A 7,051-nucleotide genomic window follows, 5' to 3' on the forward strand; every position below is an offset into this window, starting at 1 on the left:
CTTCTGAGGTGCCAAGGCCCTCTTTCCTCAAGCCCAGGCGCACGAGCGGCTCATTGTAGTTATGTAGAAGTGGGATCAAACATTCTGCATATGCTCAAAGACACTCTTGTGGCGTCACTCAGTCGGACATGGTTCAAAACAGGAGGCGCTCAACATTCAGCCCTGAGAATCAAATCGCAGAGAACCGCCAGTCAAAGGGTTCTCCGTTCCCAGCCCAGCCCAGGGCAATTCAGTAGTCCAAGGCTAGAAAATCTCCGAAGCACCCACAGCGCTCGCGGTCACACAAGTTAGTTCAGCAAGTCCCACCCTGTGGGGACTGCGGGATCTCGAGTCTCCAGCGAAAGTGCAGCGGTGACTCTGAGACAGCGATGCGAGGCCTCCGGCCGTACACACGCCTCCAGGACTTGGGCGAGAAGGGAGGAGGAGAGATCAACCTCGCAACCAGCTTGGAGCTTGTGCCTGGTCGGAAAGTGGCCACTTGGGAACCCGAGAATCCTGCTGGAACTAGACTAGACGAATTGTCGAATCCGCAGTTTGCAACCGATTGGACGCCAAACGCCGGACTTGGTGCGGAGAAGTGAATGAGAATTGGACGTTAGTAAAGGAAAAAAGAGAAGGGCGCAAAACTTTCATTCATTCATCTTTTTAAGGGCAGCTGTTGGCCAGAAAGATGAGATTCTTCTTTCTTTCTTTCTTTCTTTCTTTCTTTCTTTCTTTCTTTCTTTCTTTCCCCACGCCCGTGTCTAAAACAGGTTATACCTAGGAAGGAGTTTTTAGATCTTGCTGGAAACTGTACTTCTTTTGGAAACGTGAGACATCAGTGCGGTTAAAAAAGCGAAGCAGACATTGCAACTTGCCACTGAAACAAAGAAAGAAATAGATCACATCGGTTTGTGAATGCCTGTGAGTGTGTGCATGCCTCCCCCCCGCCAAGCCAGGCAACTTTTCACCGGTTTGTCCCACTGATTTAACAGAGTTTATTCTGGCTGAACTGCTGCGTGTGTGTAAGACTGCGTGTGTTTTGATACCCTGACCCTAAAGTATATTTACTTGAAAGGTGGTATTGATTTCTGAGGGTTGCGAATCTATATAATGGGTTTCAGATCCGGGTGTGGGACACACACACACACACACACACACACACACACACACACACACACACACACTCTGAGGGTTCAATCCACATCCAACTGAGAAATAAAAAAAACAAACAAACCAAAACACCTTACTCTGGCTTTATTACATTTGAATTGAGATTCCCAAGCCGTTCCTTTAGGGAGGAAACAATAAGTGCAATTTAATAAAATGGGCCATACTTCCGATAAATAGTGCATATCATTAGGCTGTTAGTTGGTTTAAGCCGAAGTAAAGCGTATGGATAATTCTGTAGTATTTCAGAGAGGGATTTCTTGCAGCAAAGCCAAAGCGAACCAAGCAAAAAAGGATCCAACTCAAGCCATTTCTTTGAAGCTTAGGTCATTTCCGATGCAGCGGTTGGTCAGTCCAAATCCTCTGATGGGGCGTCCTTGTAACACCTGAGCGCGTCTGTATTATACAAATATTCCTTTGGAAACACAGGTGGATATGACTTGAATGACGCGGCCGCTAAGGCTGCAATTAATTTATGCAGAAACAAGTTCCTTTGAACTCAGTAGGACTTGCTTCCGAGTAATCACACTTTGGAAACTTGAGCGTCTTGTCCGGCAGCCCGAACCTAGGCATGTCTACTCAGAAGAAGATCCCGGGATTTACACTCCAGGCGAGTATAGAATTGCAGCGTTATTTCATATCATTTAATTAATAGGTTTGATACGTTTTTATGCCATCTTCTCAAACCTGAAGACGGCTCACAAAAAGCAGATGAAAACTTGTTTTACAAATCAAGATATATTTAAAAGCAACAACAACAACCCGAAGCCCGGGCAGGTATTACTTTGTATTATAGCCGTGGCTAAGATATCAGAGCCAGGAAGCCCCCGCTGGAAACGAGCCTCATCCACGAAGTTGCTAGGTGGCCTGAAGGCAGGGGTTCCCATTTCCCAGTCCGGGGTCCCCAGATGTTGACTACAACTCCCATCATCCCCAGCCACAATGGCTGGGGATGATGGCAGTTGTAGTCCAACAATCATCTAGAGACCCCAAACTGGGAACCCTTGCCTTAAGGTAATCTGCTTCCTCCATAACCTCAGCCTTCTCATGAGCAATATGGGAATATCGCATAGTTGCATAGTTGCAAAGATCACATAAGGGAAGCGCTATGAACCTTGCCGCACCATAACAATCGATTGATTAATTAATTCAATTTCTTAATTAATTAAGAAAACAGGGTTACAGTCTGGGCTTTTGCCGAGTCTTTTCTTCAGGCTACGGCCAAAGGTTCGGGAAAGCGCCCCCCCTCCCCCGCCCCTTAGGATTTCTCAGGCGCGACCTAACTTCGTTCCAATCCATTCCGGAGACAACCCTCTCCCCCCCCCCGCACACCGCCCCACACACCCGGCAGCTGAGCTGGTACCCGGGTGGGGGGGGGGGTTTGGAATCCGAGAGCAGCAGCTGTTCGCCTTGGCCGGAAGGAGACGTCAGACTGAGAGGAGAAGCTCTCTCCTGTAGCACCCTGAAAAGAGAAAAGAAAAGAAAGGAAAGGAAAGGAAAGGGGTAGAGTGAGTCTCCAGTCCAGGCCGGCGCCTTAGGAAGAAGAGCTTTCTTGCTCTTTCACTTCAACGAGACTGCGATTCCTTGTCAGTTTTATGAAGTCCCCCTTGCGGGAGGGAAAGACTGAGACATCTTGATTCAGATCGCCCGGCCTTCCAAGAAACAGGCGAACTGGTGACACGTGGACTCGAAATGGGTGCCACTGTTGCTTGTTTTGTTTGTCTGTTTGGCTTTTTGCCTTTGGTGGGTTGTTGTTGTTGTTGATGATGATGATGGAATGTGCACATCGCCGACGAGAAATCTGTAGGGTGGATCCCCGCAAAACCAAGCAGAGAATTGCGCTCAGCCTCTTTTTTTCGGAACTTTCAGATGGACTCTGTGGTTGATCTCAGCTTTAACAGAAACCAAGCTCAATGGGACGCATCCCCACATTTCTGCACCATTTCTAGTGGGCCCTGACTTGTAACTTTGCTCGATTCTCCTCCAGTAGTGGAGCATGGGAGGAATATACCCGAGCTCCTCAAACTGCTTAAGGCTGCAGACCGAAACACGCTGCCCATTGAACGATTTGCGGCTTAGTTCTGAGTAAACAAGCGGCGGCCCCACACAGGCTGCTGCCAGCCACCCCCAGGCTTTCTGAGCAAAAGGCCTTCAAGAGTACTACAAAGAGTAGTGTATGTGGTGTGCGCGCGCTCCGGGCATGCAGAGACACTTACTTCCGAGTAGACCCATGAAGTCTAGAAAGCACTGCTCCAGATCACTTGATCCTTCCATTGGTTACACTCGACACCGTGCAACCACCCTCTTTCCCTCTCTGAATCGCTTAAGAGAGAAAGAGGAATTCTCTCTTCATCAGCACTCTATGAAAGCGTGCTGAAGGGCAGAATGAGGAATGAATTAACCGGCCCCTCTAGAGAGTGTGAATAAAAAAAGCAGTGGGTGGTAGTTTTTCCTATTAATCCCGACTGGGGAAATACGAACTTTGGGATCTGGCCTAGAAATGTTCCCAGATCTGTTCTGGTATAGAGAACTTCAGCCCGAGTGCCAGTTCAGGAAAATGTTAGATGCACTTAAACATCCCATTGAAGTCGCTGGGCTTATAAACCTGTCGTTTAAACACTGCAACAGCTTTCTCTGAACTGTACCCCCTATCTATTTCAAAGCTTTCTATGTCTTTACATTATGCCTTTCCTCCATGAAGCCCAAGGCGATGTACACGAGACTCCGAGGCAGCCTCGCATGTGCAGGCACTGATCAGATGCGGAGGGGCTTAAGCAAGGTGATTCCTGCATCATATGCTAACTGAACAGTCACCTTTCAAATGGGTGATTTTCTTATATTTATCAGGGGGAGAGCAACTGGCCCTACCAACCCCAACACAGCATCCCTCAAGCGGCTGTTGTTGATGTTTACCTTATATTCCTTATTTAGACTGTGAGCCCTTTGGGGATAGGGAACCATCTTGTTTATTTACTCTTTATTTTTCTATGTAAACCGCTTTGGAAACTTTGTTGAAAAGCGGTATATAAATAGTATTAGTATTAGTATTAGTATTAGTATTAGTATTAGTATTAGTATTAGTATTAGTATTAGTATTAGTAGTATGCCTTCAGGTCATGCCCAGCAGTCCTGCCTCTGAAGTGTGCAATCCTATGCACACTTACTTGGGAGTAAGCTCCATTCAACTTAGTGATGGAATCGCTGAGTAAATGGAATCGCTGAGTAAATACTCATAGGATCGTGTCTGTCCATGTCTACATTTGTGAACAGATGTGATGTGAGAATAGAATTGACAGACAGGTAGATAGATTCACTACAAACTTTAAAGTTAAATTTAATGGAGACTCCCCACACCACACACACACATACACACCAAGTGAAAAATCAGTGCTTGCCAGAATCAAATCTTGTTCTTTGAGGAGTTCCATGAGCTTCCTTCTATACCTATAGTCAAATCACTGTAGTGTCTGTGTAACAAATACACAACTCTAAAATATGTTATTCCGTACTATGTAGTTCTAGTTACTTTCATGGAGAAATATGATGTTGCAGCATATTTTCCTCATAACTAAAAGTCTTCGTTTTCTATTCATTGCACAGGAGCCAGCGACTGACATTTAGACCAAATTGCTCATGAGTAGTCCCACTGAAATTAACAAGGCAAGTTAGCCACGACTATCTTGCTCCTTTAGGTTCAGTGGGGCTACTTGTGAGTAATTTAGTCTGGATGCCAGCCACTGTGGTGTAATGTTTGGGGTATCCAGCCAGATTTGGAAAGAGGAGGTTCTAACCTTTGCTCAGTCATGAAATTAATTGAACATACCTCAGAGGAGGGTTGTGAGGATAAAATAAAAGGGTCAAGTCGTATACATCACCTCATCACCCCGAAGAAAAGCCCGGATTCAAATGTAAGAAATAAAACTTGAAGAGCTGAGAGGGTAAAGAGACACACACCTTAGAATTGTCCATCAGAAAGGTAGAAGAAATATTGGCAGACATGGTGAGGAAAATTACCTATGGTAAGGTGTCCTTTTAATTTCAATGGGACTACTTTGAAAAATTTGCTTCATCATATCAGGCTTTTTCCTTTTTCAACCATGGATTAAAAAGCACATCCTTTTCTTCACATACTACTAAATACCATTAGTTAGGAAAACCTTAGTAAGGGTGCTGAAACTAGTTGTACTGTTACTTATAATAAGTTACGTATAATACTAACAGCCAGGTAATCACATGGCTATTCAAGGCAATAAGAAGTAGTACAGTACTGTTGGTATTTATAGGACTGCAAGTATACAGTGTATACCGGTACTATTACACAGAGTAGTAGTATGTTTTTTAATTGTCATTCAACTGTAATTACCACAGTACGATTAGAAAGCAGACCCCTGAAGTGTCATTATTATCAGCAGATCAGCAGCACTGCTGCACTTGGGTTGACTACGCCTTACTCCTAAGTAAGCCTGTCTAAGATTGCACTTTCCAAGCACATTTGGAAACCAGTGGGGGCTTGTTTTAAAAAGTAGATAGAATTTGCTTCTGGGGGTCTGTGTCCCATAAAGATCCAGCGGGAGAAGAGCTAGAAAACAAGTAATCAAAACAAGGCAGAAAGATAACTTAAATGAATAGAGATGGGGCTAGCAGACAGTGGGGAAGAGTGAAAAACAGCTCGTAAATTACTTTTGCTTGCGGGGACAGGAAAGGCACTTTTTGAGGGCCGGGGGGAAGATGTGTATTATTAGGTTTGGTGGGGAGTTCAATGATATGGAGGGGGGAGATGGAGGGGGACTTTTCAAGTGCTTAGCGTGGAATTGCACCATTGCAGTGGCAGTGTTCAAAACACTTATCTTGGGAAGCATCTCTCTCTCTCCTCTTTTCTTTCTCTCCCTCCCTCCCTCCTTTTCTCTCTTTTTCTCTCTCCTTTTCTTTCTCTCTCTCTCTCCTTTCCTCTCTCTCTCTTTCTCTCTCTCCTTTCCTCTCTCTCTCTCTCTCTTTTTCTCTCCCTCCCTCCTTTTCTTTCTCTCTCTCTCTCCTTTTCTCTCTCTCTCTCTTTCTCTCTCTCTCTCTCTTTCTCTCTCTCTCCCTCCCTCCCTCCTTTTCTCTCTTTCTCTCTCTCCTTTTCTCTCTCCCTCCCTCCCTCCTTTTCTTTCTTTCTTTCTTTCTTTCTTTCTTTCTTTCTTTCTTTCTTTCTTTCTTTCTTTCTTTCTCTCTCTCTCTCTCTCTCCTTTCCCCCTCTCTCTTTCTCTCTCCCTCCCTCCCTCCTTTTCTCTCTTTCTCTCTCTCCTTTTCTCTCTCTCCCTCCCTCCTTCCTTTTATTTCTTTCTCTCTCTCCTTTCCCCCCTCTCTCTCTCCCTCCCTCCCTCCCTCCTTTTCTCTCTTTCTCTCTCTCTTTTTCTCTCTCTCTCCCTCCTTTTCTTTCTTTCTTTCTCTCTCTCCTTCCCCCTCTCTCTTTCTCTCTCCCTCCCTCCTTTTCTCTCTTTCTCTCTCTCCTTCTCTCTCTCCCCCTCCCTCCTTTTCTTTCTTTCTCTTTCTTTCTTTCTTTCTTTCTTTCTTTCTTTCTTTCTTTCTTTCTTTCTTTCTCTCTCTCTCTCTCCTTTCCCCCTCTCTCTTTCTCTCTCCCTCCCTCCCTCCCTCCTTTTCTCACTTTCTCTCTCTCCTTTTCTCTCTCCCTCCCTCCTTCCTTTTCTTTCTTTCTCTCTCTCCTTTCCCCCCTCTCTTTCTCTCTCTCTCCCTCCCTCCCTCCCTTTCTCTCTTTCTCTCCCTCCCTCCCTCCTTTTCTCTCTCTCTCTGCCCACCTACTTCCTCTCGTTTTCCTCTCCCTCCCTCCCTCCTTCCTTTTCTTTCTTTCTTTCTCTCTCTCCTTTCCCACCTCTCTCTTTCTCTCTCCCTCCCTCCTTTTCTC

Source organism: Hemicordylus capensis, chromosome 1 (genome assembly GCF_027244095.1).
Source record: "Hemicordylus capensis ecotype Gifberg chromosome 1, rHemCap1.1.pri, whole genome shotgun sequence".
NCBI lineage: Eukaryota > Metazoa > Chordata > Lepidosauria > Squamata > Cordylidae > Hemicordylus > Hemicordylus capensis.